Source organism: Galeopterus variegatus, unplaced genomic scaffold, assembly GCF_000696425.1.
Source record: "Galeopterus variegatus unplaced genomic scaffold, G_variegatus-3.0.2 Scaffold459, whole genome shotgun sequence".
Lineage (NCBI taxonomy): Eukaryota > Metazoa > Chordata > Mammalia > Dermoptera > Cynocephalidae > Galeopterus > Galeopterus variegatus.
The window spans coordinates 90,000-106,345 of NW_007726570.1; positions in this window are offsets into that span (position 1 = coordinate 90,000).

Sequence of the window (16,346 nt, forward strand, 5' to 3'; positions counted from 1 at the left end):
CCATTTTGATAGATCTTAGAGAGAAATGAAGAACAAGCTATTGATAACTGGAGGAAAGGCCATCCTTGGTATAAAGTGGCAAAGAACTTGGCTGAATCATATGTGTCCTAGTGCTTCGTGGAAGGCAGCACTTAAGAGTGATGAACTAGGATATTTGGAGGAATAAAACTCTAAGCAAAGTTGTCAGGGTGCTGCATGGCTTCTCTTGACTACTTACAGTAAAATGCAAGAAAAGTGAAGTTAATTAAAGATGATATTTATAATCAAAAAGGAAGCAGAACTTTTGGAAAATTCTTACCCTGGCCATGTTGTAAAAACAAAAAGGTGTGTTTGGAGGAGAATACCAAGTGTGTGGCCAAGCAACATTTGACAGAAAGATTAGTATGGATAGAAGGAAGCCAGATGCTTTTCATCAAGACAATGGAAGAGTGAGCCCAAAGGCATTTCAGAGATTCTTTTTATCATTTTGATGAAATTTTAATTTTATTTAATTTTTAAAATTTAATTTAATTTTATTCTCATTGAAACATAATTGATTATACATATTTATGGGGTACAAAATTGACAATCAGTATTTGTGTACAATATGTGATAATCAAATCAGTATTGTTAGCATGTTCATCATTACAAGTCATAATTATTCTTTGCATGAGGCTGCCACTACCATCACAGGGCCAGAGTGACAGGGCATTGAGGACAGAATGGCTTTAAAGGAGGGGCACTGGGCATTTATGAGACCTAGTGGCTCACTCTCCAGCACTACCTAAGTCTCTTCTCCTAGCATTCTGGTGCAGTGCTCCTTGGCCACCCCAGCTGTGCCTCAAGCAAGCCCAGGTGCAGCTCAGATTGCCCCTCCAAAAGACACAAGTGGTAAACCTTTGCAGTGTCTACCCAGTGCCAACTCTGTTTTTTGTTTGTTTGTTTGTTTTGTCTTGTTTTGTTTTTTGTTTTTGCACAGAGTACAAAAGCTGTGGAGGCATAGGTACCTCCACCTAAATTTCAAATGATGCTTTGGAAAACTTTGAGAACCAGGCAGAGAATTGCCATAGAAATGGGGCCACCATAGATAGCCCCCACTAGGGAAATGCCTAGTGAAGCCATGGGGTTGGGGCCACTGCAGAGATTCTCCAGAAAGGCAATGTCTAGTGGAGCCATGAGAACAGGGTCACTCCTGAGACCCTAGAACTGTAGAGCCACCACCGTGCAATGCCAGCTTGGGAGACCTGTAGGCACAAGATACCAAAACCTGTGAGAGCTTCAGCATGAGTTGCACCCAGCAAAGCCATGGGGGTGGTATCACCTGGAGCCTTGGGGACCCAACCTGCACTCCAGTGTGTCTGAAAGGCACAACGTAGAGTCAAAGAAAATTACTCTCAAGTCTCAAGAGTTAACATTATTTTCTTTGTTGGGCTTTGGACTTACTTGGGATTTGTTAACCCTTTCTTCTTGCCTATTTCTCCCTTTTGGAATGGGAATGTCTATCCTATGCCTGTCCTACCATTGTATTTTAGAAGCACATAATGTTTCATTTGACAGGCTCACAGCTGGAGGCAGAATTTACCTCAGAATGAAATGTGCCTTAAGTCTCAACTATATCTGATTTAAATGATACATAGGTGAGTTCTGGACTTTAGACTTTTGAGTTAGTGCTGGAATGAATTAAATCTTTGGGGGCCACTGAGATGGATTGAATGTGAGGAGAACATGAATTTCGGGAGTCAGGGGCGAAATGCTATGTATGGTCTGAATGTGTTCCCCAAAATTCATATGTTGAAATCTAATCACCAATGTGATAGTATTAAAAGGTGGGGCCTTTAGGAGGTGATTAAGTCATAAGGGTGAAACCCTCATGAATGAGATTAGTGACCTTATAAAAGGTGCCATGTGAGGACACAGTGTTCATCCTCTTTTGTCCTTCCTCCTTCCACCATGTGAGGACACAGCAACAAGATGCCATCTTGGAAGCAGAGAGCAAGCCTTCACCAGACACCAAATCTGCTGATGCTTTGATATGGGACTTCCAATCCTCCAGAACTGTGAGAAATAAATTTCTGTTGTTTATCAATTACCCAGCCTAAGGTATTTTTTTATAGCAACAGGAATAGGCTAAGACAGCAACACAAGAAGAAATAGGAAATCTAGTTATCCATTATAGAAATAGAAGCACCTTCCCCAAGAAAACCCCAGGACCCAGATGGCTGCACAAGTAAATGCTTTTAGACATCTAAGGAGGAAAAAAGAAAAAAAGAAAAAAGCTACTCTCCACAAACCCTTTGGGAAAATAGAAAAAAGTGAACACATACAAATTCTTCTTATGAAGCAAAAATGACCTTTTTGCCAAAACCTGACAAGAATTATATTTTAAAAGGAGCAACTACAGAAAAGCTCTCTCATAAGCATAGATGCAAAATTTCTAAATACAGCATAAGCAAATGAATCAAGAGCTATGTATGAAGGATAATTCACCAGAAAGAAGAGGAGTTTATTTTGGTAATGCAAAGGTTAACATTCTAAAATCAATAAATATATCCACAATATAAATAGGAAAAAGGGAAGAAATCTTATGATCATCTTGATAGATGCAGAAGAAAACTTTTAGAATATAATATTTATTCATTATTAGAGGAAATGCTCATAGCAAATTAGTAATAAAAGGAATTATCTTGATCTTATAAAATGTATCTACAAAAACTCATCATTAAACATCATACTTAATGATGAATTATTGAAAAATTTCCTCGTAATATCTGGAATGAGAAAGTGTTATCACCATTTCTACTCAGCATTAAACTTGGTTTCCCAGCCAGTGTAGGAACACAGGAAAAAGTAATAAAGAGTATATGGTAGGAAAGGAAGAAATAAAATTGTCATTATTTGTAAACAACATGATTGTGCCCAAAGAAAATCCAAAAGAATCAATGGAAAATTGATTATAATTAATAAGCAAATTTAACAAGGTTGCTGGATAGAGGTTTATCTTTAAAAAGATCAAGTGTACTTCCAAATATCAGCATTAAATAAATAAGAAATGAAATTTTTAAGATACTGTTTATGATAGCATAAAAATCAAATAATTAGGAATAAATCTAATAGGAAAATGAGAGCTTTATACTGAAAACTACAAAATATTGAGAAAATTTTTTAAAAATTAATTTTAAAAAATTAACATTTTATTTTAAAATATGGGAATATACCATGTTTGTGGATTACAATAATGAATATGGTAAAGATCTCAATTCTCTCCAATTTGATCTATAAACTCAATGCAATAGCAATCAAAGTCTCAATAGGTTGGTTTTATTGCATTGAGAAATTGACACATTGACTCTAATGTTTATATGGAAATGCAAAGGGTCAAGGAAAGCCAAGATGATCTTGAAGAAGAACAATGATGAAGGACTTACACTATAAGATATCAAGACGTATTATAAATCTTTAGTAATTAAAACAGTGTGATATTTGTACACAGAAAGACAAATAGATTAATGGAACAGAAAAGAGCCAGAAACACATTTACGTATATATGGCCATCCGATTTGTAAAGGTTATAGTAAAGTAAAATGGGGAAAAAGAATATCTTTTTAGTAAATGGTGTTGAATAAATGGGATATTCTTATATAAACAATATATATGAATCTTGATCTCTTACCTCATACCATACATAAATATCAATTTCAGATGAATTGTGTTCTAAATGAGAATGGTAAATCAAAAAAACTTACAAGAAAGCAAAAGAGAATATCTTTATGACCCTGGAAAAAGCAATGGTTTCTTTAAAAGAACCAAAAGGCACTAATTATAAAAGAAAAAGTTGATAAATTGTACTACATTAAGTTCAAGAAATTCTGTGTGTTAAGAGACTATTAAGAGAATGAAAAGCAAGGTACAGGGTGGGAAACATATTTGTAAATTACATAACTGACAAACGGCTTGCTTGCATCCAAAATATATATAGAATTCCTACAAATAACTAAGAATAGGGCAGACAACCATATAGATAAATGGGCAAAAGATCTGAACAGGCATTTTCCTTATAGCACTGCTTTAGCTACATCCCACAGATTTTGATATGTTGCACTTTCATTTTAATTCATTCAAAATAATTTCAAATTTACCTTCAAATTTCTACATTGACCATGGATTGTATAGAAATCTGTTGCTGAATTTCTAAAAACTTGGAGAGTTTTTGGTTTTTTTGTTATCTTCCTGGAATTGACTTCTTGTTTAACTCCATTATGGTCAGAAAAAATTTCAATTCTATCAAATTTGCTAAGTTTTGTTTTATGACCTAGGATATGGTCTAGCAGGCTCACTTTTCAGGAAACACTAAAGGAAGTACTTCAGGCTGAAAGTAAGTGACTCCAGATGGTATTTAAATCTATATGAAGAAACAAAGAGCATCAGTAAAGACAGTACAAATGCATATTTCTTCTCCTTTGTTCTCTCAATTTAAAAAGCAACTGTATTAAACAATATGTATATAATTGCATTGAATGGGTATTATATTGAATTGTAATGAATGGGTCAAAGAAGAAATGAAAAAGGAAATTTAAAAATTCCTGGAGACAAATGAAAATGAAAACACAACATACCAGAACTTATGGGATACAGCAAAAGCAGTTTTAAGAGGGAAGTTTATAGCAATAAATGCTTACATCAAAAAAGAAAAAAGCCTTCAAATAAATAACATTACACCTCAAAGAACTAGAAAAACAAGAACAAACCAAACCCAAAATCAGTAGGAGAGAGATAACAAAGATCAGAACGGAAATAAATGAATTAGAGATTTTTAAAATGATAAAAAAAGATCCATGAAACAGAGTTGGTTTTTTGAAAAGATAAACAAAATTGATAAACATTTAGCTAGACTAATGAAGAAAAAAGAGAGATGACTCAAATAAATAAAATCAGAAATGAAAAAGGAAACATTACAACTGATATCACAGAAATGCAAAGGATCACATGAGACTACTATGAAAAACTATATGTGAACAAACTGGAAAACCTAGAAGAGATGGATAATTTCCTGGACACATACAACTTACCAAGGTAAAATCATGAAGAACTAGAAAACCTGGACAGATCAATAATGAGTAATGAGATTGAAGCAGTAATGAAAAGTCTCCCAACAAAGAAAACCCCAGGACCAGATGGCTTTACTACCAAATTCTACCAAACATTTAAAGAAGAACTAATACTAATTTTTTTCAAACTCTTCCAAAAAATTGAAGAGGAGAGAATGCTTCCAAACTCATTCTACAAGGCCAACATTAACCTTATACCAAAACTGGAAAAAGATACAACAAAAAAAAGAACTACAGACCAATATCCCTAATGAACATACATGCAAAGATCCTTGACAAAATACTGGCAAACAGGATGCAACAACACATTAAAAGCATCATCCACCATGATCAAGTGGGATTCATCCCAGGGATGCAAGGATGGTTCTATATATGCAAATCTATAAATGTGATATATCACATCAAAAGAATGAGGAAAAAAACATATCATTATTTCAATGGATGCAGAAAAAATATTTGATAAAATCCAACACTGCTTCATGATAAAAACACTCAACAGACCAGGTATAGTAGGAATATACCTCAACAAAATAAAGGACATATATGACAAACCCACAGCTTAATATCATAAGGACAAAAATTGGAGGCTTTTCCTCTAAGATATGGAACAAAACAAGGATGCCCACTTTCCCAACTCTTATTCAACATAGTACTAGAAGTTCTAGCCAGTGCAATAAGGCAAGAGAAAGCAATGAGGGGCAACCAAATTGGAAAGGAGAAAGTCAAACTATCTGTATTTGCAGATTACATGATCACATACATAGAAAACCCTAAAGACACCACCAAAAAATTATTAGAACTAATCAATGAATTCAGTATAGTGGGAGATTACAAAATCAACACATGAAAATCAATAGCATTCCTATATGCCAATAACAAAATAGCTGAAAAAGGAATTAAGAAAGTAATACTATTCACATTAGCTACCAAAATAAATAAATAAATAAATATCTAAGAGTAAATGTAGCCAAGGAGGTGAAAGTCCTCTACAATGAAATCTATAAAACACTGGTGAAAAAAATTGAAGAAGACATAAATAAATGGAAAGGTATTCCATGTTCATTGGTTGGAAGAATAACATCATCAAAATGTCCATATTACCCAAAGCAATCTACACATTCAATGCAACTCCTATCAAAATACAAATGACATTCTTCACAGAAATAGAAAAAACTATCCTAAAATTTGTATGGAACCACAAATGACCCTGTATACCTAAAGCAATCTTGAACAAAACAAAGTTGGAGCCATCACACTATCTGACTTCAAAATATGCTATGAAACTATAGTAACCAAAACAGCATGGTACTGGCATAAAAATAGACAAATAGGCGAATGGGACAGAATAGAGAGCCCAGAAATAAATCCACACATTTCAAAAGATTTTTGACAAAGGTGTTAAAAATATATACTGGGGAAAGGACATCCTCTTCAATAAACGGTGCTGGGAAAGCTGGATATCCACATGCAGAAGATTGAAACTAGATCCCTATTACTCGCCATATACAAAAATCAATTCAAAATGGATTAAAGACCTACATTTAAGACCTGAAACTATATAAATACTAGAAGAAAACATAGGGGAAATACTACATGAAATTGGAGTGGGCAGTGCTTTTTTGAACAAGAGTAAAAAGGCACAGGCAACTAAAGCAAAAATACACAAATGGGACAACATCAAACTGAAAAGCTTCTGCATAGCAAGAGACATTATCAAAAAAGTGAAGAAAAAACCTACAGAATGGAAGAAAGTGTTTGCGAAGTACACATCAGACAAAGGGCTAATATCCAGAATATATAAGGAATTCAAACAACTCAACAGCAAAAAAACAAATAACACAATTAAAAAACAGGCAAAGGACCTGAATAGACATTTCTCAAAAGAAGACATACGAATAGCCAATAGACACATGAAAAAATGCTCAAAATCACTAATGGGGAAATGCAAATTAAAACCACAATGAGATGTCATCTCACCTCAGTTAGAATGGCTATTATCAACAAGACAGAAAATAACAAATGCTGGAGAGGATGCAGAGAAAAGGGAACTGGCCTACATTGTTGGTGGGAATGTAAATTGGTACAGCCATTGTGGAAAACAGTATGGAGGTTCCTCAGAGAACTAAAAATACATCTTCCTTATGATCCAGCTACCCACTACTGGGTATATACCCAAAGGAAATGAAATCGGTGTATCAAAAAGACACCTGCACTCCCATATTCATTACAGCACTATTCACAATAGCCAACAGATGGAATCAATGTAAATGCCCATCAACAGATGAATGGATTAAAAACCTCTGTTATATATACATAATGGAATACTATTCAGCTATAAAAAGAAATGATATCCTATCACTTGCAGCAACATGGATGGAACTGGAAACCAACATGTTGTGAAGTAAGTCAGGCACAGAAAGATAAATACCACATGATCTCACTCATATGTTGAATCTAAAAGAAAAAAATTAAGTGCTGGCCCGGTGGCGCACTGGAGAGTGCGCCGCTTGGGAGCGCGGCGGCGCTCCCACCGAGGGTTCAGATCCCATGTGGAGACCGGTTCCTGCTCACTGGCTGAGCGCGGGGCGGGCGCAACACTGAGGGTTGCGATCCCGTTGCCGGTCAGTAAAAAAGACAAAAAAAAAGGAAAATAAATAAATAAATAAATAAAATAAAATAATTAAAATTGATTCTCCCGGAAGTAGAAAGTAGAATAATGGTTACTGGAGGCTGGGAAGGGAGGGTAGTGGGAGGGAGGAGAGGGGGTGGACTAACAGGTACAAAACTATGCTGTCTACCCTAAGTGAATCATTGTGCAGTATATGCATGTATTGAAACAACACACTGCCCAGAAAAATGAGTATAAACAAAATTGGAATAAAGAAAGATACAAATAGGTTAAAAGTCAAAGGATGAAAAAAAGATATATCATGCAAACAGCACCTATAAGAAAGCTGGAGTAGCTATACTAATATCAGACAAAATAGACACTAAGGCAAAAATCATTACTGGGGGCAAAGAAGGATATTTTATATTAGTGAAAGAGTTGATCCACTAAGAGCATATACCAAGTACAAACATATATGCACCTACAACAGAGCCCCAAAATACATGAAACAAAAACTGACAGAAGTAAAGGGAGAAATTAGAAAATTCAACAATAATATTTGGAGACTTCAATACCCAACTTTCAATAATGGATAGAAAAATTAGGCTGAAGATCAAAAGGAAATAGAAATGTTGAATAACAGTATAAACCAACTAGAGCTAACAGATACATAGAGACCACTCCATACAATAAAAGAAGAATACAATTCTTCTCAAGTGCAGGTGGAACATTCTCCAGAATAGACCATATATTATGGAATAAAACAAGCCTCAAGACATTTTTTTTATTTTTTATTTTTGTTAAGCCTCAATACATTTAAAAGGATTGAAACCATACAAAGTATGTTCTGATCACAATGGAGTGAAATTAGAAATTGATAACATAAAGAAATTGGGCAACTCACAAATATGTGGAAATTAAGTAACACATTCCTAAATAAACAATGAGCTAAAGAAGAAATCACAAAGGAAATTAAAAAATACTTTGAAATGAATGAAAATATAGACACAGCATACCTAAATTTATGGGATGCAGCTAAAGTAGTGTTTAAAGGGAAATTTATAGCTATAAACACCTACATTTAAAAAGAAGATTCAAACCAATAACCTAATCTTCCACCTTAAGAAACTAGAAAAGAAGAGCAAAGTAAACCCAAAGCAAGTAGAAGGAAATAATAAAGAGTAGAGTGAAAATCAATGAAATAGGAGTAGAGAAAGAGTAGAGAAAATCAATGAAACAAAAAGTTGTTTCTTTTAAAAGATCAAGAAAATTAAAATCATTTAGCTGACTGGCCAAGAAAAAAAGAGAGAAAGCCCAATTTACTAAAAACAAGCATGAAAGAGAGGACATTATTATCAACGTCACAGATTTAAAAAGGTTTATAATCGAATACTATGAACAACTGTATGCCAACAAATTAGATAACTTACATGAAATGGACAAATTACTAGAAAGACACAAACTGTAACTGACAAAGAGAAAAATCTGAATAGACCTGCATTAAGTAGAAAGATTGAATTAGTCATTTAAAAAGTACTCATGAAGAAAAGGCTGCATTGGTGAATTCTGCCAAATACTTAAAAAAGAATTAGTAACAATTCTTCACAAACCATTCCAAAAAACAGAAGCAGGGAGAACACTTCCTAACTCATTTTACAAGACCAGTGTTACTCTGACACCAAAACCAGACAAAGACATAGCAAGTAAGGGAAACTAAAGACCAATATCCCTTATGAAAATAGAAACAAAAATCCTTGACAAAATACTAGCAAACTGAATCCAGCAACATATTAAGAGAATTATACACCATAAACAAGTGGAATTCATCCCAGGATTACAAAGTTGTTTTACCATCCCAAAATCAATTAATTTAATATACCACATCAATAGAATAAAAAACAAAAATCACATTCATTTGACAAAATTCAACACCCCTTCATGATAAAAGCACTCAACAAATTAAGAATTGAAGAAACTTTCTCAACCTGATGAAGGAAGGACATCTGTGAAAAAAACACAGCTAACATTACACTTAATGGTGAAAAATTGAAAGCTTTCCCCCTAAGATCAGGAGCAAAATATGGATGTCTGATCTTGTCACTTCTATTCAACATTGTATTTGAGGATTTAGTGAGGGCTTTGGCCAGGAAAAAAAGGCGGGGGGGCGGGCATCCAGACTGGAAATGGAATAGTAAAGCTATCTCTATTTGCTGATAAGAGGAAAACACTAAAAATCTACTAAAACTCACAAATGAGTTCTGCGAGTTTGTGGACACAGGCCAATATACAAAACTTACTAGGATTTCTATATACTAGCAATGATCAAATTAAAAATGAATTAAGAAAATTATTCCATTTACAACAGCATCAAGAAAAATAAAATACTTAGTAATAAATTTAACAAAAGAAGTGCAGACTTGTACACTGAAAACTACAAAATATTGTTGAAAGAAATGAGAGATCTAAAAAATGAAAAAAATGCCTCATCATGGATCAGAAGACTTAATATTGTTAAGATGGCAATACAATCTTTTATCAAAATCCCAGCTGACTTTCTTGCGGAATTTGACAACTGATCCTGTTTTATCTGTAAATTCAAATGACCCAGAATAGCCAAAACAATCTTGAAAAAGAGGAACAAATTTGGAAGTTTAACACTTCCTTATTTCAAAACTTACTGCATAACTATAATAATCAGGACAGTGTGGTACTAGCATAAGGATAAACACACCAATCAATAGAACAGCATTGAGAGTCCAGAAATAAACTCTCACATTTACAGTCAATTGATTTTCAACAAGGGTGCCGAAACAATTCAATGGGGGAAAGAATGATATTTTCAACAAATGGTGCCTGGGAAACTGGATGTATACATGCAAAAGAATAAAATTAGACTCCTACCTCCCACTATGTACAAAAATTAACCAAAAATTGATCAAAGACCTAAATATTACAGCTAAAATATCCTCTCAAAAGTGTTTGAGCATGGAATACCTAGATTTTACTAAACAAAAACATCAGGTTTTCAGATTTGTAGAAATTGGTTTCCAGCTCTTGAAAAATGTCCACTCAACTTTGTACCTTCAAGCTACTTTTTGTAGACCAGCTGTTTGCCAGTCAGGTCCTTTCCATCTATAAATTCATCATAGGGCTTATCCCTGTCCGTGTCCATGATTTTTAACTAGTATGAAGCACATTGATGTCACCATAAGTTAACCCTCTTTTTCTCAGGAAAAATGGTTTTAAAGTACAGAAGTGGCTTGAATTCGTGAGACCAAACTTGATTCCAAATAAGTTAGAATTTTAGTAAAGAAATTGAGAAATCCCTGTTTAACTCTCTTTGCTGGTGACATTTTATTTTGAGTTCTAAAACTGTCTGATTTCCAAAATTTACATTTGCACTGTCTGCTAAATACTCAAATAGATGAGCAAAGTTTATTTTGTATTTATTTATCAACAATCTTTTCTGTTTTATATTTTCTTAAGTTTTATTATGATCTTCATAGAAATCAAGATGATTTGAAACTCTGTTTTTCATCAAAGTACCTAAAAGGCAGGAGAAACAGGGGTTTGACATATTACTTGATATACTGTAGAAAGCATGATCTTTGGTAAGATCTGACAGAATCAGCTCTACACTGTAAGAGGCCCATACATCTACCAAAATTTCCCCTTTTGTTCACTCACAGGACATTTTAGTTGCAACCTCGGAGTGATGCGACAATGAATGATTCATTATTGAGAGCTGTAAATCATGGCTGCTATCATAAGGGTCAGGTTAAACACAGCAACAGTGACTATGGATAATCTATGCCATATCTGCTTGTTGCTAAAAACTGTGCTGCTCTGGCCCCTATTTTGGGGCGGGACACAATATGAGTTTGGTACCTTTCTCCTAAAGCTTGAGCAACCATTGTTGAAAAATGAGATTTTCATATACTGGAGCGGGGTTTCCTAGGATGTAGGACTTTCAGTGCTAAAACTGGGATAGTACTAAGGAAATCAGGATGATCGGTCACCCTATTATGCCTTTGGTAGCTTTCCAGAGAATTGAAAGGATTGTTTTTGACAGTTTTGTCCAGCTTTATAGTTGCTTTTGGAGTAGAATATTTGTTTATCTCCTTAATTCATCATGCCAAAAATGGATCTTTGGTACTATGTATTCTACATATCATTTTTAATATGTCTCTGTCTCACAAAAATGTAAACCCTTTGACAATAGGGATCTTTGTCTGTTTTGTTCACTGCTGTATTTCCCATGCTTGACATATGGTAGTCACTCAATAAATATTTTTTGATGAATAAATGAATTAATGACACTTGCAGGAATGTGGAGAATAGATCAGAGGAGGGAAAAATCAAATTGGGATAGGCTAATTAGTAAGATAGTGGAGTGATCCAGATTGGAGATGGTAGAGGTGCTGGAGATAATGAAAAGTGGACTGATTCAAGAGATAGTTAGGAAGCAAAATTGCCATGATTAATGATGGAGTGGAGATGAATAAGGGGAGTGAAGTAGAGGGTGGTGTCCAGAATGATTTTTTGTTCTATGGCCTGCAGAACTGGGTGGTTAAATGTGCTATTCAGTGAGTTAGGAAACAGTGGACCAGTATCAGGTTTATAAGGAGAAGATCATGAGTTCTCTTTCAGACATATTGACTGTGACATGTCTTTGAGATGACTAAGCAGTTTCAAATAGGCAGTTGGATATATGGTCCTAGAATTCAGAAGAGAGATGTTGGCTAGAGAGATATTGGCTAGAGAGATCAATGAGTGTGTCATTAGTCCTAATGTGGGTGCTAAATAAATGGATAATTCCCAAGGAAGAGAGAGGAGAGGGCCTGAGATCAAGCTGCGGCTATTATTCTGCATGCACTCAATTTTCACTTGGATTAATGAAATTACTTGATTGTAAACTGGAGCTTAAGTTAGGATTTTAAATCACAAGTATTTTAAAGATTTTGAAATAGAACAATTAAAAGAGATTTTCAGGTTTTTCTCCTACTTTTCTTTTAGGTCCCGTTTTTAGAGATGACACATGTTTTACAGTCAAGTTTGGTGTCCATTGTTTGTTTTGTATAACTTTGGTTAAGAGTGACAATGGAGGGTGATGGTTCTGATTTTTTAGGTATTTACCAAATCCTCCTGTGTGTTCAGCACTGTGCTAGGTGCTTTGAAGATATACATAAGAGATATGTACTATTCTTACTCTTGAGGGATTTTCAAACTATTTGGAGGAATAATTGTATATTAAAATTGAAAGAGACTTTAAAGATCATCTAGTCTGATTCTTTATGTTTTACAGAACATAAAAGTGTGTCCAGAAAGATGAAGCATCTTTCCAAGTTCAAAAATGAAGTGATGGAGATCTGATATAAGCCAGGGCCCCTGATCTCTAGCCAAGCGTGCTGCTCTTTTTTAATAAATCATTCATTCATTCAACAAACATTTCTTGAGTGCCTACTATGTGAATGCACTGTTCTAGGCACTCGTGATAAATCATGGTACTTTTTCATCCACATTCACCTCTGGTGACTAATAGCAGCTTTTACAATGCCCTGGGCATTCCCTAAGCAGAGTTGATTGACAGCTGGGTGTGGCTGACAGCTGGATCATCCACTTTCAATTTATAATCATTTCTTCTCCTAGTGCCTGAAGGAAGAAAAAAATAGTGGTAGATTAACATATGAAGCAATTAGAGACTAATATACGGTATACAGTATATAATTAAGTGCTAAATTGCATTGCATGACGGTGAGTGCAACAGGGAGATATAGGAGCCACAGTTCACAGAAAGACCCAGAGTACAGGACAGCAAACTTAGATAGGAAAAGATTTTACATCAGCTCCCCCACATGTTCATTTGAGGAAGTTCAGCAAACATTTATTGGTCAGGCACTGTGCTAGGTGCCTAAGGATATAAAAAAAAATAAGACATGGTCCTTTCTCCCAAAGAGCTTGCTGTCTAGGCAGAGAGGCAGAATGAAGTACGTATAGTATCAATATAATATGATAAATGATAAGACTGAGGTCTGTGCATGGGCGCTATGGAAGCAAAGAGGAGGGGAGCTTTACCCAATCAAAGATAAGGTAAAGCTTCTGGAACACTAACGGCTGACACCTGAACTGAGTCTTGAAGGCCGCTAGATCTTAGCTAATCCAAGAAAGTTGTAAAAGGAGTTCTAGGAAGCAAGAACAGCATGAATAAAGAAACAAAGACCTTTTGTCTCTCTATTCCACTTATCAGAAAAACTGGAGACAATTTAGCTACTTGTAAGTGGAATGAGATAAAAACTACTCCATATCACTGACTATAAAGCTAGCACTTGGAGCTAATATTTATTGAGCTCTATGGGCCAGAAACTGTGCTAAGTGCTTTATGTGGATTATCTCACACAATCCTCATAAAAATCCTTGAGAAAGGTACCCCATCATCCTTACCTGACAGATGAAGAAATTAAGGCACTGAGAAGTTAATGTGAAACCAGTATTTCTGTCCAGGTCATTTGGTTCTTTGCCTCCCAGTCTAGATTATGTCTCATTGTGAAGATTAGATCCCTACAAATCTTATCCATATGAAATTCCTCTAGCATTTAGATTTATTATTTTAATACTTGAGAGTAGTATAGATCTGTCTGATCATGTTATTTAACCAACAGCCAAAATAGGGCCAAAAGGAAAAATAGATGCTCAAGATCACCAGGGACCCAATGGCAAAGCCAGTTATTAGCATGTGTCCTCACTAAAGTATATGCCTAAAAGTGATATTAATCAAAATGAAGTCTCCCAGGCATTCCAATGTAACTGAAGAGATGCCCAAGTTGTAAGGTTTTTGGGGGGGTTATTTTGTTTTTCTTTTTTCACCTTGATGGCTGCAGGTCAGTGGTGGTCAGATGTTTGTGTATATCACAGTCCTACCTGGGAAGCTTGTTAAATATATAGTTGCTGGGCCCCATTTTCCTCCTACGCCAATCACTGGAGTAGAGCTTGGGCTACTATATTAACTAATTCCTAAGATGATTTCACTCTGTTTCACTTCCACTTCTCTCCATTCTCTATTACATTCTCTTCCCCATTCTCAATGGTCTTATTTTGTTAAATATTTATTGAGTGCCTACTATGGACCAAGAACAGAGTTCTATGGGGTGCTCTGATGGAGATTCATTCTAGTTGGAGATGGAGACAGATGATAAACACATAAACAAACAAATACGAAGCAGTACAGCATGGTGATCAACGTGGGTTCTGGAGTTAAAACAAACGTAGGCTTGAAACATGGTTCTTCCTCTTCCTACTGTGTGGCCTTGGGCAAGTTACTTAACTGCTCAACAATTTCTTTCATATAATATTCCCTACCTCTCAAGGCTGTGGTAAGGATCTAATAAGCACTGTGCCTGGTATACGGTCTGCACTCAGAGTTAACTCATTATTTTGCAGGCAACAGCACTGCGAAGTTTAGTTATTTCTTCAATATTGCCATCGATATACTAAATTAAGTTCAGCTTGTGTGTTTATTCAACAAACAATGTTTTAGGGATGTCAATGTGTCTCTAAAGCATTTTCCCATGCCACATTTGGTAGTTTCCTGGGCAATGTCTGTACCAGATCCAGCCTCAAATTGCTAAACAAGGAAGAGATATCAATAACAAAGTCCACCAGGGCCCGCAGATCCTCAGTTAGGTACCTGAGTAGTTTCATAGGCTGCATAGAGTTAAGAATGTTTATAATACTCACCAATACTCTAAGTGGAACTTAAAAAACAAACAACAACAACAACAAACTAAGTAGAACAGCATAGAGGCCAAATGCTGTGAGCCAACACTAGTGAGTAATCAATTAGATGATATTGTAGTCAAGGGATACATAAAAAATAAAAAAAAAAAAATTGTCCTTCCTATTTGTTGGGGCAAGAACACACACATACATCATTATCTGTCCTTGTGCTCCATAACAACCTTGCAAGTAATATTTTCATTTGACTGATGTATAAATTAGGGCTCAGAGTAGTCAAATGAAAAGCCCAAGGTTACTCTGGTAGTTAGTGACAGGCCAGCAGTTCAAACCCAGGCCTTCTGACTCTTATGCAGCATTTCATACAAATAGTGTTTTTTCCACACAAACGTTTAAAATGCTTAATCCATCCACTTTAAAAAATAAAGACTAAGAAATACAAAATGTATTCAATACAAAAAATGCAAATAGACTTTAATTCTACATAAGTGACACTTTTTTTTGCACTTGTCATGTTTGCAACTTTGCGTTTGTTCATGTGATTACTTGATTCAGGTCTGTCTCCCCTACTACACCAAAATGGACCATGTCCATTTTTATCTTACACATAGTGGGTGATCAGTCTGTATTTGATGAATGAATGACCCACTGGTGTCGAATATAGCCAGAAGGTCATAGGCAGGAGGTGAATTTAGCCTTTGCTTTAGGCAGGAACAGAAATGCCGGTGGTGTCTTATAATGAAGATGGGCAAAGGAGTTACTTCTTAGTTGCTGAAGAGGATGAATTTGCTTGTACTGAACTTGGTGATTTGAGGTCAAGAGCCGATCTAAGCAGAGCAGATGCAGTTGCTAAGCGGTTGTTTACAGTGTAGTGAAAATCAAGAGATTGTATCAATTCTCTAAAGAAAAATGTAGGACAGTTT